General features: G+C 35.4%; 1 pseudogene; it reads left to right on the forward strand.

Annotated features, from left to right (window-relative positions):
* The window catches only part of LOC114037344, a 37,314-nt pseudogene extending 21,302 nt beyond the window's left edge, over nucleotides 1–16,012 (forward strand).
* The last annotated feature ends 1,979 nt before the right edge of the window (nucleotides 16,013–17,991 follow it).

A 17,991-nucleotide genomic window follows, 5' to 3' on the forward strand; every position in this document is an offset into this window, starting at 1 on the left:
TGGGGTTTTCTTGGCAAAGATACTGGAGTGGTTTGCCATTTCCTTATCCATCTCATTTTACAGATGAGGAAACCCAAGCAAACAGTGTTAAGTAACTTGCCCAGGGTCACACAGTTAGTAAGTTTCTGAGGCCATCAAGAAGATGAGTCTTCTTAACTCCAGACACTGTACTCTATTCACTGCACCATTAAACATGTACTCTATGCCAAGAACTGTGTTTGGTAGGGTCTGGAAAAACAAAGACAAAAGCAAAACAGCTCCTGCCCTTGAGGAGCTTATATTCAAATATGGAAGACACCATACACATATGTATGTATATACAAAACATATATAAAATATAGATCATTTTATTAGGTGGGGCAAGGGAATATGGCGAGGGGAGATAATAGCAACTAGAAAGACATACATGTGGTAAATTTCCTTACAAATAATTTCAATTTTTTAATGGAGGTCTTTATAAAGGCATTCCAGGAATGTTGAAATTATTCATCATAAAACAACAGGAGTAGATAGTTTTGATTTTGTGACGGAATGCTTTAGACTCCAAGCATAAAGGAGTATGAAAGGAAACATCTAGCTGTTTGTTCTGTCAAGTCAATAATAGTCAGAATATGCTGGCCTAAGGATGTAGCAAACTTTATTGGGCTTCCTGGGAGTAACATTCTCTTGAAGAGTTCCTCTTCTTATTTTGTGGTTTCTGGATGCTGACTCTTGTGATGCAGAATAATCTATTATCAAAGTAGTCTGGAGGACAGCATAGCTTAAGAGAGAAGCTCGAAGAGCTAGGAAATGGGTGCTAGAAAAGAATTCTAAACCTCTGGGAGCAATGCCAACATCTGCTTTTAATAACTGGCCTTAGTGGCTGGGAAACAGATGCTAGAAAGCCGAATTGTCCCCCACTCTCCTTCTCTGATTTTTGCTCTGACCTTCATTTTTAAAGTTTCATTTTTTATTTTTCCTTTAGTTAGGGATATTAAAGCCACCTTGACACCTTGAGAAGCTGTGGTGATTTAGTGAGCATATAAATCTGAGCTTAATACCCAAAAGAAGAGTTTTTAAAGCCTTGGGGATTTGAGACTAAAAGTGACAGTACATCCTTTTCGCTTGCTCTCCCGCTATCACCTGGTTGAGAGGCTGACCTCTCAGGATTAGATAGATGTAGGTGGTAGGGAGTGTTCAACATTCCCCATAAAAATCCAAATAGACTTCAGACTTCAGGATTGATCACGGAGCCAAACAGGGAAATTGAATGATTTTTAGTCATATTTCAGGAACCAAACATCCTTGAAACTACTTCTTTTTCATCGTAGGCTATATGATGCACAAGAAAAAACACACAGTATCTTAATTTTATGGGGTATATAATTAAGAGAATAACATGCAAATAGAATTCATCATAAGATCACAGGATTCATTGCTGTAAGGGACCTTTAGGGATGCAAGCATGCTTTAGCTAGCTGGAGGGCAAGACAAAATGCCACTGAGACAATTTTTATCCTCCATCCTCTAGGCAAACAAATGTTGACTTGTGAAAATGTTGGTGCTAAATGGCATCTTTCTTTTGTAGCAATTTTTAGACTTCCTGGGAAAATTAATCCTGTCCCTACTCCATAGAGAGATATGGTGGTGTAGAGGGCCAATCACATGTGAAACAAAACATTTAATAATAGCAAAAAATGTAATGTAGGGCTAGAATACCTGCCCTTTTGCTACCCTTGAGTTTAACAAAGCAACAGACAGCTCAATTTCTGCTATACAGTATCTTATGTTCCCTAGTTAAACAGGGTAAGTCCTTTCCATTTCTGGTAAGTTAGTGGAGTGGAAAGAAGGGCAAATGCCAGGTACAAGATGTTTAGAGAACAGAATAAGACAAATGTAATACTAAATGTCTTAGTCTCCCGTTTCATTAGGTTATAAAGTGAGAAGGGTTGTTTTTTTTGTTTTTCAAAACTATGTGAAATAGAGCAAAAACAAAAACAAAAACACATAAACGATGTCAAGAAAAACCTGGGTTTGAATCCTAACTTTGACACTAACTCAGTGAATGTCAGCAAGTCTCTGAATCCGACTGAACCTCAGTTTCCTCATCTATCAATAGGAACAGAGTCAACAAACATTCATTAAGTGTTTATAAGTGCCAGGCATGTCCTAAGGAAATTAGATGATGAAGGAGAACAGGCTTATAGGTTTGGGGAAGGGACCAATTGTACTTCACTTCTTGCTTTATTTTTCCTGCAAATATTCTTTTACAAAAGCTCTTTGAAGTTAATTAGCCAGTTGATATTGAAGGTAAATCAACTGGTCAGTTGGTTACATGGTATATGAGTTAGTAATCACTGGTTGGTTGATGTTGGGGAAATACATAATAATTGATTGATAGAGGATGGGAGGAGGGGGATATGCTGGGTGGAGGTTTGAGAGTCACAGTATTAGATAGACAACTCATAGGCCCTAAGGTCTCATAGAGTCCTAAAAAGGGGATTAATAGTAGCCCTCTGGGGACTCAACCTGCTAATTGGGATTGGAAGAGTAAGTCTGAAGCTTATGTGCTACAGAAAAAATTTCAGTACCAGTAGAGAGTTTACTCTGGTTGTGTTGCTGTCAATACCAAATAATACAAAGTACAAGTTGGTATCAGTCTTAAGGAAGTTGAAAAGATTAGAAGAACATATCTCTACTTTGTAGGTTATAAAGAAAAATGGAAAATTCCTCAAATGAATGAAGAAAGAATTTTAAGGAGTGGGAAATAAAAGAAAGAAAGTGATATGAAGAAGAACAGGGGAATTCTAACCTGTATCTCAATACTAAAAGGTTTAAAAATGTGACAGGAAAAAAGGTAAGAAAGACCACAAAATATTTGGAACTAAATTATAGGTAATCTCCTATTATGTATGAGTGTGTGTGTGTGTGTGTGTGTGTGTGTGTGTGTGTGTATGTATGTACGTATAAGTCCTCTCCACTTACTGGAGAGGAATGAGAGATTATTCAGGGGAAAGAAGCTACAGCTTATGTACCACAAAGTAATGGTTTCTATAAAGGTGTCACTAAGTAATGGTCAGAGGGTGACAAAATGAGTAGTGGAGATTGGTGACTCTCTGCTGAGAGGTACTGAGGCAGCCATATATCAGACTGCCATAAACAATAGAGAAAGGTGCTATCCTTACTAGGATATGTATACAAGACATAATGAAGAGCTTCCCAATGAATGTCAAACTAAGGTGACCTCTTCTCACTCCTGGTGATGGAGGGAGGGGTAAATGATGCTATAGCAAACAAACAAAAAACTGGAAAATATTGCTAATGATTACTGTATAAAGTTCTGGACAAGAAAGCCAAAGACTTATGGAACAGTCAATACAGTTCACGATAGTTGTACATTGAGGGTAGAACATTGAGAGAAGAAAAGAGGACTTAGAAATTAACGGTTGGCTAAGATGATGTCTGAGAATGGGATTTGTATTTCTGGATGATGGCTTAAACCATAAAAGAATTATGAACATTTAGCCAGGAATATATCATAGATAACAAGAACCAGTGAAAATATATTTACCTAGAGTCTATGCATCTGATCAAGATAACTTTAAACTAAAGAGTAGGAGGTAGAAAACTGTTCATATAGATTTTCCAAGTCAGATAGCATTGACAATAGCAGGTACTACACAGGAAGAAGAATAACAGAACAGAAAATAAATAATTCCTGGGAGACGATAGCCAGGGAGAGAACCCTCGATGAAACCCATGGCTACATACAAATAGACAAAGTATGAGTAATAAATAGAGTAAACTATCAATTTACAAAGAGGCAAAGATACCATCATTACCACTGAGACTTGGTAGGATGAGACTCATGACCAGAATATGGCTTTGGAAGGGTAAACCTTATTGAAAAGCAAAAGAATTGATAAAGGCAATGGTGGAGTAGCACTGTATATTAAGAAATACACATATTTCAAGGAATTCAGAAAGCTGATCAGGATTCAATGGAGACCGTTTTTAGTTAAGATCAATGAAGGAAAAAAAAAGAAGTGATAGTGTTAGATGGAATAAGGAATTAGATGAGATATTCAGGAAACCATTAACAACTGTGGCACAAGATGATATTAAAACAACTGAGTACTTAAACTATCCTCTCTGCCTCTCCTCTATGTTTCTCTTTGTTCTCTGTCTCCTTCTGTCTCTCTCTTACTCTCACTATCTCTGTCTCTGTCATTCTGTCTCTTTCCATCTCTCTGTCTCTGTCTCTCTGTTACTCTCTTTCCACACACCCCAAAAAATTTGCAAAATTTGTGTTTTGCATTAATAATAACTTCATCCTTCAAAAGGCAGAAGATACAAGAGGGGCTGTTGTTCTGATCCTGATTCTAACCATCAAAAAAGACTAGCTGATATAATTAAAATGATGGGAATTTGGTGGAAGTACCAACTCCATCATATAATCCACTATAAAGAAAAGAAAAACTATACATAATTCTATGGGCACTCTAGATTTTGAAAAAGTGGAATAATTTCAAGGATTCAGAGAAATTCACTTAAAAATTTCTGCAGGGGATGTCAGTCCAGAAAGAATGGAAAACTCTTGAGACTTCTTGAAGTTACTAATAGAAAAAGGGCACTGCCTGAGAAGACCAATGTGGCTAGAAAAAGAACTGATCTGCCCAGTCATAATTTTAAGATGTGTATAGAAGTTAGAAGCAAAGGTAGATAAATAATTCTGAATATAAAATAATGACATGGTCCTGTAAAAATAATATTACAAATCTAGAATAAGCTGAGGCTGGTGAAGAATGCTAAGAATAACAAATAGAGGCTTTTAAATTGTGTTAATAGGCAAGAAGAAGGTCAAAGAAGAGATAGAATTGCTGCTCAGGGTGGACAAAATAAATAATAATAGTAGATGAGAGTGAGGTCTGACTACTCCACTATTATTTCATTTGTATTTTTTCTTCCAACGAAAATATATTTGTGCTGGGATATGTAGAACAAAAATGGTTAATGGGAATAGTATTAAAACCTAAAGTTTAAAGAACACCCACCTGCCCTCAATGAGTTCAAGTCACTAAGTCTGGACAAACTTTATCTTATGATATTGAATGAACTGGAAGATTATGATTAATGAGCTGTTATTATTGATCTTTGTGAAATTGTGCATAGAGAGATGTCACAGGACTGTTGTTGTTCAATAGTATCAGTTGTGTCCAACTCTTCATGACTCCATTTTGGATTTTCTTTGGCAAAGATACTGGAATGATTTGACATTTCCTTCTCCAGCTCATTTTACAGATGAAGAAACTGAGGCAAATAGAGTTAAATGACTGTCCCAGGGTCACACAGCTAGCAAGTGTCTGACACCAGATTTGAACTCAGGAAGATAAGACAGCTGTCCCGTCACAGGACTACTAATTTCCATAAAGGAGGAGAGGCAGAAAATGATTAACCAATGAAGTTGTATTACTGATAAAATTCTAGAACACATGATTAAAGGAAAATTTTATGAGAATTTAGAATGTCAAGCACTATGATCACTAAAAGCCAGCATGACTTCGTCAAGATCATTACACCAGACTAACTTCACTTTCTTTTTTGATGGAGCTACTAAACTGGTAGATTAAAAGAATGAGGAAGACATAAAATACTTAGATTTCAGCAAAGTATTTGCTGAAGTCTCTCATGTCCTTATAGAGAAAATAGAGGCATGTGAAGTACTGTTAAGAGGCTTAGGACCTAGTGGAATGACTAGAACCAAAGAGTAGTCATTAATAGGTTGATGTCAACTTGGAAAGAGGTCACCCATAATGGATGGTTCAGGGATCTGTTCTTGGCCACATGCCAATTACCATTTTTATCAATGATTTAGGTAAAGTCACAGAAGACAATGCTTTTCAAATTTGCATATGACATGAAACTTGGAGGAATAACTAATACTTTACATGACAAAGTCAGAATTCAAAAAGGTCTTGTCAGGCTAGTCAAGATGGATAAAAGTCTATTAAGTTAAAACTTAATAGGAAGAAATATAAAATCCTATAATGGAATAAGAAAACAAACTATATAAATGCTGTTTAGCACTACTAAATAATGTTTCCTGCAAAAAAGATCTGGAGGTTTTAGTGTACAACAAGCCCAGTATAAATCAGCAGTGTGACACAGCAAATAAAAGTTAATGATATTTTGGGCAACATTTAGAAATACATAGTATACAAACCTCCAGAGACCTCCTCAGGTGATTCATCAAGTTGTGCAGGTGACCCTTGGATCTCAAATACTATACCTCAAGAAAGATTGATCTAGAGAGCTCTGAGGGCAGAAAATGCTTCCTACCAATGCAGGTCAGCACCTTTCCCGTTACTTGAATCTTAGGGATTTAACCGGTGCATCAAAAGTGTAAAGGATTTGCCCAGAATCACAAAGCCAGTACTGTGTCAGAGACAGGACATGAACCCAGGGTCTCTTTCCATGAGGCAGCTTCTCTATCCATAATACCATAGTGTATTTCACATAAAATGACTGACATAAATATATGTGTGTATGTGTGGGGGGGGGGGGTGTATCACCTTAAAGTTTGAAAATTATTTTACATATATAACAGTGGTATGGAGGTGAGTGCTGTGATGAACAGAGCTGTCAAGGCTATCAAAGATAAAAATTAAATAGTCCCTGCCTTCAGTGAGCTTATATTCTATTAGAGACAACATAGGAATAAATGAACACACAAAATAAAGATAAAATAAACATAGAGTAAATGAGGAGAGGGGGCACATATAAAGAAAACAGTATGCGTATAATATATACAAGTATAATATAATTGAGGAAAACAACTACAGTGCCATTTTAGTCAAAAATAAAACTTTTTTTTTAGATCAGCCAATCACATAATGAGAGCAAAGAATAGCAATAGAGAGTCAGCTAGCTTCATTTGATTCATGATCCAGAATTGTGGAAAAGTGTAGTGCGCTGTTTCAGGAAGCAGTCGTATCTCACTAGCTAGGTTAGATAATCCAAGTGTAAGATCATGAATTTAGAGCTGGAAGGGACCTGAGAAGTTGTCAAGTCCAACACTCTCATTTTGCAGACAAGGAAAGTAAGGCACATAGACATGAAAAGATTTACCAAAGGTCACACAGCTAATAAGTATTCAAGGTAGAATTCGAACCCAAGTCTTCCTGACTCTGAATCTAATGTCCTATTCTCTATGCCATGTTGACTTCATAAATTTGAACTAGTAGCTTCTGAACACCCCTACAAACCTGATTTCATGATTCCTTGACCTTGGACAAATCACTTCAACCTCTGTAGGCCTTCATTTCCCCATCTATAAAAGGAATTTGAACAATTTGTGATTTCCAAGGCACTTTTCACCTCTAAATTTTGTGGATTTATTACTTACAGAACAACATGACCTCTAAGGGCCCAATTCCCAACAAATGAGAGTCTCACTTCTGTAGCATTCCTGACAGGTGGTCACAGACTCCAATTTAACACTTCCAGGGACAGGATGGGTACTGTTACACAAGGCAGCCTGTTTCATTTGTGAGTAGCTCTGACAGGGAGAATATTCTGCCTGATACTGAGTGAAATCTGCTTTGTTGTAACCTCCACTCATTCATTCTAGTTCTGGCCCCTAGAGTCACACAAAATCAGCCTAATGCCTGTTCCACATGAAAGCCCTTCAAATATTGAGAGAAATGATTATTTCTCTCCTAAATTAATAGACAATTATTGAATTAGGACTAAGGTTTTTACCCTTCCCTTTCCTTATTTAGAAATTATCCCCTGTAGATTATTAAGGGAATCTTTGAAGTGCAGGGCTCATAATGAGATGAAATCTTGGACAAAACTGATCCAACTGGAAAACTCAGATCTGATCAAAAAGTAAAGAACTTTTAGTTTAGGTAAATTGATGGAATCTGACCCATTATGTTTGACTCAGACAGGTCTGGGTAGAAGTGGATTCCCGTTTTTGTCTAGATTATCTTAGATGGGGTGAGATGAGTATAGATAAGTCTCTTTAACCAAGACTGATGATCAGAGTCACATCCTCAGACACTCATTAGAATAAGCCCACCTCTCATTATAATATTCATTCTCTCATTACTTAGGGTTTTTTTGCTCTTTATTTTGTTTTAATTTATGGCATAAAACAAGTATTCCCATAACATAGTACAATAAAAATGATGATTGTACATGAAACTGCAAATCTACTATGTACAACTTGCTATTTCTTTCAAATATACAACAAAATTATCATGTAAATTTCTTTTTTTTCCTTCCCTTTCCTTTTCCACCCCGTTCCAGCTTCTTAGAGATAGCTACCATTATTCACCTATGTGTATATATATATATATAATTATTCTATATATACTTCTATTTATCAGTTCTTTATATGGCTACAGATAGTATATTTCTTAATATGTCCTTTATAGTTAAATATTTTGGTATTTATAATAGACAAAACAACTTACTCAAAGTCATTCTTAATTCTATATGTATCTCTCATTTTTAAATGTGTTACATGTAAACAATATATTGTTGGATTCTGATTTTTTCAATTTTTAACATTTTTATTTAAAGTTTTGAGTTCCAAATTCTATCCCTCCCTCTCTCTCTACCCTCCCCTTTCCCTGAAATGGCAAGCAATCAGATATAGGTTATATGTGTGAAATTATGTAAAACATTTCCACGTTGGTCATTTTATACAAGAAAACTTGAATGAAAGAAAGAAAAATAGCATGCTTCAGTCTGTATCATTATCAGGTCTTTCTCTGGAGGCAGATAGTATCTTCATTAGTCCTTTGGGAATGTCTTGGATCATTGTATTGCTGAGAATAGCTAAGTCATTCACAATTCTTCATCAAACAATATTGCTATTACTGTGTACAACATTCTTCTGGTTCTGCTCACTTCACTCAGCATCAGTTCATGGAAGTGTTTCCAGGTTTTCTGAAATCATCCAGTTTGTCATTTCTCATAGCATAATAATAGTCTATTACAATGATATGCCACGGCTTGTTTAGCCATTCCTCAATTGATAGCATCCCTTTGATTTCCAATTCTTAGCCACCACAAAAAGAGCTGCTATAAATTTTTTGTACCCATAGGTCCTTTTCCTTTTTTGGATGTCTTTAGGATATAGACCTACCAGTGGTATTGCTGTACCAAAAGGTATGCACAGTTTTATAGTTCTTTGGGCATAGTTCCAAATTACTCTCCAGAATGATTGGATCAGTTCACAATTCCACCAACAGTACATTGGTGTCCCAGTTTTCCCCCATCCCCTCCAACATCCAATATTTTCCTTTTTTGTCATATTAGTCACTCTGATAGGTGTGAGGTGGTACCTTAAAGTTGTTTTAATTTGCGTTTCTCTGATCAATAATGATTTAGAGCATTTTTCATATGACTATAAAGAGCTTTGATTTCTTTGTCTAAAAACCGTCTGTTCATATCCTTTGACCATTTATCAATTGGGGAATAACTTGTATTTTTATAAATTTGACTCACTTCCCTATATATATATGAGAAATGAAGTCTTTATCAGATACTTGTTGAAAAAAATTTTTTCCTAATACTCTGTTTCCTTATAATTTTGGTTGCTTTGGTATTGTTTCTGCAAAAAAAAATTAATTTTATGCCATCAAAATTATCTAGTTTACATTTTGTAATGCTCTCTATATCTTCTTTGGTCCTAAATTCTTCCCTTATCCATAAATCTGACATAAACTACTCCATGCTCTCTTAATTTGCTTATGGTATCACCCTTTATGTGTAAATCACGTACCCATTTTGACCTTATTTTGGTATACAGGGTGAGATATTGGTTTATATCTTATTTCTGCCATACTGCTTTCCAGTTCTCCCAGCAGTTTTTGTTAAATAATGAGTTTTTGTTCCAAAAGCTTGGATCTTTGGGTTCATTATATACTAGATTACTATAGTCATTTATTATAATATAATTTGTACATAATCTATTCCACTGATCCACCACTCTTTTTCTTAGCCAGTATCATATTGTTTTGATAATTACCACTTTATAAGACAGTTTGAGATCTGGCAGGACTACTTTACCTTCTTTCACATTTTTTTCATTGATTCCCTTAGTATCCTTGAGTTTTTGTTCTTCCAGATAAATGTTATTATTTTTTTCTAGCTCTATGAAATAATTCTTGATAGTTTGTTGGCATGACACTAAATAAATTAATTAATTTAAGTAGAATTATTATTATTATTATTATTATATTGACTCAGCCTACACATGAGCAACTAATATTTTACCAAATGTTTAGATTTATCTTTATTTGTGTGAAAAGTGTTTTATAGTCATGCTCATATAGCTCCTGGGTTTGTCTTGGCAGGTAAACTCCCAAGTATATTATATTGTCTATAGTTATTTTCAATGTAATTTCTCTATCTCTTGCTGCTGGACTTTGTTGGTAATATATAGAAATGCAAATGATTTATGTGGATTTATTTTGTATCCTGAAACTTTGCTGAAGTTGTTAACAATTTCAAATAGTTTTTTAGTGATTCTCTAAGATTTTCAAGTATACATCATATCATCTGCAAAGAATGATAGTTTTGTTTCCTCATTGCCTATTCTAATTCTTTTAATTTCTTTTTCTTCTCTTATTGCCAGAGCTAACATTTCCAGTACAATATTAAATAATAGAGGTGATAACGGGCATCCTTGCTTCATCCCTGATTGTATTAGGAAGGCTTGTAGCTTATCTCCATTGCAGATAATGCTTGTGGATGGTTTTGGATAAATATTACTTATTGTTTTAAGGTAAGCTCCATTTAATCCTATGCTCACTAGTGTTTTTAATAGGAATGGGTGCTGTATTTTGTCAAAGGGCTTTTTCTACATCTATTAAGTTAATCATATGATTTATGCTGGTTTTTTTATTGATATGGTCACTCCCACTCGTTACAGTGTATGATCCTTGTGATACATTGCTATAATCTTTGCTAATATTTTATTTAAAAATTTTGCATCAATATTCATTAGAGAAATTGATCTATAATTTTCTTTCTCTGTTTTGGTTCTTCCTGATTTGGGTATCAGCACCATATTTGTGCCATAAAAGGAATTTGGTAGGACTCCTTCCTCACCTATTTTTCCAAATAGCTTGTATAGTATTGCGGTTAATTGTTCTTTAAATGTTTGGTAGAATTTGCTTGTGAATTCATCTGGTCCTGGGGATTTTTCCTTAGAAAGTTCATTAATGGCTTGTTCAATTTCTTTTTCTAAGATTAGGTTATTTAAGAATTTTATCTCTTCTTCTGTTAATCTGGGTAATTTATATTTTTGTAGATATTCATCCATTTCATTTAGATTATCAAATTTATTGGCATATAATTGGGTAAAATACCTCCTAACAATCATCTTAATTTCCTCTTCTCTGGTGGTGAATTCACATCTTTCATTTTTGATACTAATAATTTGGTTTTTATCTTTCCTTTTTTTAACCAAATTAACCAACAGTTCATCTATTTTATTAGTTTTTTGGGTTTTTTTTTTTCATAAAACCAGCTTCTGGTTTTATTTATTAGTTCAATAGTTTTCTTACTTTCAATTTTATTAATCTCTCCTTTGATTTTCAGGATTTCCAATTTGTTGTTTAATTAGGGATTTTTAATTTATTCTTTTTCTAGTTTTTTTAGCTGTGTGCCCAGTTTATTAATCTGCTTTTTCTCTATTTTATTGATAGGCAATTAGAGATATAAATTTTTCCCTAAATATTGTTTTGGCTGCATCCCATAAATTTTGGTGTGTTGTCTCATTATTGTCATTTTTAAATGAAATTAATTGATTGTTTCTGTGATTTATTCTTTGACCCACTTGTTTTCCAGGATTAGATTATTTAATTTCCAATTAATTTTAATCTCTTTCCCTGTCCATTATTGAATGTAATTTTTATTGCATTATTATCTGAAAAGGATGCATTTGATATTTCTGCTTTTCTGCATTTGGTTTTGAGGTTTTTTTAATGTCTTAATACATGGTTGATTTTTGTGTAGGTGCCATATACTGCTGAAGAAAGGATATATTCCTTTCTATTCCTATTCAATTTTCTCCAGGGACCTATCCTACCTAACTTTTCCAGAATTTTATTCACCTTCTTAACTTCTTTCTTGTTTTTTGTTTTTTGTTAGATTTATCTAGTTCTAAGAGGAGAAGTTAAGTTCTCCCACTAATATAGTTTTTTTTAATAGTTCAGAGATTTTATTCTAATAGCTTTAATTACAATGCTTGTTTGTTGAAATGAAAACTGAAAACAAGTACACAAAACAGTCAATTACTAATTGTGTATTGAAAGCAGTAAGAGTTTCCACAACACCAAACAAACCAATTCTGAGCTTTTCTGTACATAAAGCTTAACAGTTCCAGATTCTTCAGTGTTTATCAAAATACAAAAGAAAAAAAAGTAAAGATCTCTTTTTTTTTCAGATAGTAAATCTGACCCTTTTAGTAATGTAGTAAAAAGGACATTTCACACATATACAGATAGGGTATTGTTCCAAAACAGGACTGAATACTTCTAGAATGGAATGACTCCCCAAGCTCTCATACTCAATTTATTTTCTTTCAAAACCTAGACACCATAGAGAAATGCTTGGTGTTTTTTGACCGCTTTTGAAATATTTCCAGCCAAGCTTCAGGGCTAACATAGGCTGTGCTTATTGTGGAAAGGTTTCACACTTGACCACAGTAGTATACCTTTATTACCTATTTATTCCTATAACTCATTCATCTTCTGCAAAAATTTAGATCCTAGGCTCTTCCCTGGAGTCAGCAAGATCTGAGTTATGTGCCTCAGACACATAACACTCACTATCTTTGTGACTCTGGGTAAAGTCACTTAACCCCAATTGCCTCACAAAAAAAAAAAATTAGATCCTATATTATTTGGTGCGTATATGTTTAGTATTGATATAACTTCATTGTCTATTGTACCTTTCAGCCAGATACAGTCTCCTCCTTTATCTCTTTTAATTAGATCTATTGTTGCTTTTACTTTGTCTGAGATCATGATGGCTACCCCCACTTTCTTTGCTTCAGCTGAAGCATAACAGATTCTGCTCCAAGCTTCTTACCTTAACCCTGTGTTATCTCTCTGCTTCAAATGTGTTTCTTATAAACAACATATTGTAGGATTCTGGTTTTTAATCTCTTCTGTTATCCACTTCTGTTGTGTGGGAGAGTTCATCCCACTCACTTTTATAGTTATGATAACTGACTTTGTATTTCCCTCCAAGCTGTTTTTTACTTGTTTATCTCCCTCTCTCTTACTCCCCCACCCTTTCCCTATTAACATGTATTTTACTTTTGATCACTGCCTTTCCCAATATACCCTCTCTTTTATCAGTCCACCCTCCCCCTTCTATTGTCCCCATCCTTTTTTACTTCCCTATAGGATAAGATAGATTTCTATATCCAACTGAGTGTGTATGTTATTCCTTCTCTAAGCCAATTTTGATGACAGTAAACTTTAAACTTTGCCCACCACCACCCCATCTTCCCCTCCATTACAATAGCTTTTTCATGTGAGATAATTTACCCTATTCAATCTCCCCCTCCTTCTTCTTTCTGTGCAATTTTCTTTTTCACCCCTTTATTTTGTTTTTTGGGGTATTATCCCATCAAAGTCACATTATATCCATACCCTCTGTCTGCATATACTCCTTCTAATTGCTCTTCTAGTAATAAAATTGTTTAGAGTTACGAATATTGTTTTCCCATGTAGAAATATAAACAGTTTAACCTTATTGATTTTGTTGTGTTTTCTCTTTCTTGTTTTAGTTTGTTTGTTTGTTTTAATCTTTGTATATTTTCTTTGAGTCTTGTATTTGGAAGGCAAGTTTTTTATTCAGCTCTGGTCTTTTAATTAAAAATGCTCAAAAATCCTCTATTTCATTAAATATCTATTTTTTTCCTTGAAAGATTATATTCAATTTTGCTGTGTTCTTGGATGTAATCCTAACTCCTTTGCCTCCCAGTATATCATATTTCAAGCCCTCCAGTTCTTTAATATGGATGCTACCAAATCCTGTGTAATCCTGACTGTAGCTCCATGTCATATGAATTGTTTCTTTTTGACTGCTTGCAATACTTTCTCCTTGGTCTGTGAGCTCTGGAATTTGCCCAATATGTTCCTGGGAGTTTTTATTTTGGGATCTCTTTCAGGCAATGATTGGTGGATTTTTTTCAGTTTCTGTTTTGCCCTCTAATTCTAATATACCAAGGTAATTTTCTTTGACAATTTCTTGAAAGACTTTGTCCAGGCTTTTTTTGTTATCATGGCTTTCAGGTAGTCCAATAATTCTTATATTATCTCTCCTGGAACTATTTTCTAGGTCAGTTGTTTTTCCAGAAATTCACATTTTCTTCTATATTTTTACTTTTTTAATTTTGTTTTATCATATCTTGATGTCTCGTAGAGCCATTAGTTTCCCAATTCTAATTTTTAAGGAATTATTTTCTTCAGTGAGCTTTTGTACTTCCTTTTCCATTTGGCCAATTCTATTTTTCAGGGAGTTTTTTTCTTCAGTGAAGTTTTATTTATCTTTTCCCATGCTATTGCCTCTTTTTTCATGATTCTCTTCCATTACTCTCATTTCTTTTCCCAATTTTTCTTCTACTTCTCTTCTTCTTTTCTTCTACTTCTACTTCTCTAGTTGGTTTTTTAAATTCTTTTTTAAGCTTTTCCAGGAATTCTTTTTGGAACTGAAACCAAATTACATTTTTCTTTGAGGCTTCACATGTAGGCATTTTGACACTATTGTCCTCTTCTAAGTTTATGCCTTGATCCTCCCTATCACCATAATAACTTTCTATAGTTAAGCTCTTTTTTTTGCTCATTTTGTGTCTTTTTTTGTGAGTTGGTGTTTTTATGTGAGAGTTGGACTCTGGTCTTGCATTGTCCCAAACTTTTTGTGGTGGGGCTCTGGGTCTTACTACTAGCTTTCACTGGACTTCAGGGCCTAGCTGTTTGCTTTCTCTGGAGGGTAGTCTTCCCTTCTGGCTTGTACTAGTGAGTGGGGCTGATGGGGTGCTTGGGTGCTTGTACTGGGACCCCAATTCCAAGACCATATTTCTCCCTAGCCTCAGAAACACTATCCCTGGCAATTTCCCTCCAGTCCAAGGACACTGTGCCTAGCAATTACTCATGAGTGGGCCCCAGCAAGACATTCATCTCTCTCCCTGGTGCAGTTACACAAAGCTGGGTGAGAGAGTGATGGGCTGGCTGCTCAGGGCCCCAGCTCTAATATCATGTTTCTGGAAGCCTCCCAATTTCTTAGTAGGCTCCTGTCCTGTGAGAAAATGTTCTCTTGTTGCAGAATGTATTCTCTTATCAGGACAGAGAGAGGGGTGCCTGGCCGAAGGATTTTTGTTGCTGACTGACCTAAGGACTCTTCCTCCTGCCAGATCCCCAAGGTCCATGCCTCTAACAACTCCTTCAATGTCTGGTGTACTCCCTACACTTTCCCATCCATAGCTCCCAAAGACACCTGGACCTTTAGATTATCCAATCAGTATCCCTGGCATTCCTTTCCCATGCTCCTTTTCCAAATAAACCCCAACTCCATCCTCAGCCTCTTGCAGGTTCCTTAAGAATTCTTGCCTGCTGAAAAGCGCAACAATAAATCTTTGCCAAGTTGACTTAAAGAATGCTTGAGTCTGTGAATTCATTCCAGACGACACCATTCTGTACCGTGGTCTTTGAGGGGTCTCAGCCTCTCAGACCACAACAGGGCCTGCCTGCTGGCCTCACCTGGGTGTGGGGTTTGGCTGCTGGCCTGCTTCAGGGGTGTGGCCTTGCTCCTCAGTTGCTATGGAAACAGGGTCTCTATGCTGGTAGGTCCCAGGGGTGAGGTCTCACTGTTGGCCAGCCCTGGGGCAGGGCTTCAATACTGGTCAGCAATGGGGTCAAAGCCTAGCTTGTCGCTTGTGCTGAGGGTGGGGCCTTGCTATGCTACACAGTCTCCTCACTTGTCTAAGGGGATGCTGGTGTGAAGGAGAGCAGGCCTAGCTGGTGAATTGCTCCAGGCTTAGAGCCTTGCTGCAGACCCCTGGCTGTGAGGTTGGCTGCTGCTGCTACTGCTGCTGCTCTTGGACCTCGTTTCTCTCCCACAGAGAGAAAGACTTTTCCTGCCAGGCTGGTCAGCTGCTTCCCTACTCCTGGATCAATTCTAAGGCAGTTTTGTAGTTGTTTGGAGGAGAATTTAGGAGGGCTTCAGAGGGTTTCTTCCTCACTCCACCATCTTGGCACCGGTAGCGGATTCTGATTTTTAATCTATTGTGCTATCCACTTCCATTTTATGGATGAGTTCATCCCATTGACATTCAAAGTTATAATTACTATTTGTGAATTTCCCTCCATCTTATTTTTACTATTTTCCTTCTCAGCCTCTCTTTTCACCTTATCTGTTACCTTATTTTTTCCCCTTACCCTCTTATTCCTTACTTTACCCTATCCTCTAAAAGTCCCTCCTTTATCTATTTACCCTACCCTCCTAATCTTAATCAATACACCCTTCTAAAAGTCCCTCCTTTATCTATTTACCCTACCCTCCTAATCTTAATCAATACACCCTTCTAAAAGTCCCTCTCTACCCTATCCCCCAGTTTTTTCACCTCTCAAGAAGTTCAGAAGACTTCTAAACCTCTTCAGATATGCAAGTTGTTTCAACCCAGATGAGAGTAAGGTTCCAATATTACCAGCCCTCCACCCCCAACCTGTTTCCCCTGTATTAGTTCTTCCTTTCACATCCCATTTTGATGAGATAATTTCTCCTTTTAACCTTTTCCTGTCCAATTGTTTTTCAGAATCACCTCATCATGTACAACTCAGCCCCAACCTTTCTTTCAAACTACCTTAATAACGTTATCAATTTTAAGAATGGTCACTAATAATAATTATAATTAATCAAATTACTAATTAATAACTAATTACTAATATTAGTTTTATTAGTATAATAGTAATTATACTAATAGTAATTATACTCATAGTAATAGTAGTACAATTACTAATTAATAACTAATAATTAATAATATTTTCATACATCATAAACAAACAGTTTGACCTCAATCAGTGCCTTATAATTAGTCATTAATGATTTCCTTGTATTTCTTCTGAATCTTTTATATCAAATTTTCCATTGAGTTCTGGTCTTTTTGTTACAAATACCTTAGAGTCTTTTCATTACTTGTTAACCAATCAAAGTTGATTTCCACCCTCAGGAACACCCACTCTTCCAAAAGCATATAAGCATTGAGTGAGTTCCAAGAGATATCTTTGGCATTTGATGGTGCCACTGACCCTTCTAGTAATTATCTGCTAGTATGATTAATAAAATAATTAATTACTCAAAAACTATGTCCCTTGAACTTTTTATGTATCACAATATCTTAGAATTTTTTTCCTCAAAGTTAAACATCTTCAGTTAATTTCACTGCTTTTTATAATTTAATTACTCAACATAATAGCTATTATAACATTCTGTTACTGTAATATACAATTATATGCCACAAATAACTATACATAATATTATACTAATATAATAATTTATTATGAAACATGTTAAGTGATTTCTATGTGCCAGGCACCATGCTAGACACTGGGAATACAAATGAATGAACTCTACTCTCAACAATTTGTCATCCTAGTTATCTATTTAAATGTTAAATTTAGACCGTGAGCAACTTAAGAGCAGGGACCTCTTATTTTGCCTTTCTTTGTATCCCTTAGCTCTTAGTGGCACATAGTAAGCACTTACTGAATGATTGTTGGCTTAACTTGACTTGACCTATCCTCTTGACTGAGTTTGTCAATGTTCTTAAAATGTAGCAGCCAAAAAAAAAAAGCACTAAATTCTCAGCGCACAACCTTTGTCGTCTGAAATGAAGCAGTCGTTTCATCCCTTCTACTAATAAATCTTGTCATCATAACTATTGCTGATTTAATAATAATGCTGATAATAACTGGCATTGTA

This window comes from Vombatus ursinus, unplaced genomic scaffold (assembly GCF_900497805.2).
Source record: "Vombatus ursinus unplaced genomic scaffold, bare-nosed wombat genome assembly UNPS02000582.1, whole genome shotgun sequence".
NCBI classification, from domain to species: Eukaryota; Metazoa; Chordata; class Mammalia; order Diprotodontia; family Vombatidae; genus Vombatus; species Vombatus ursinus.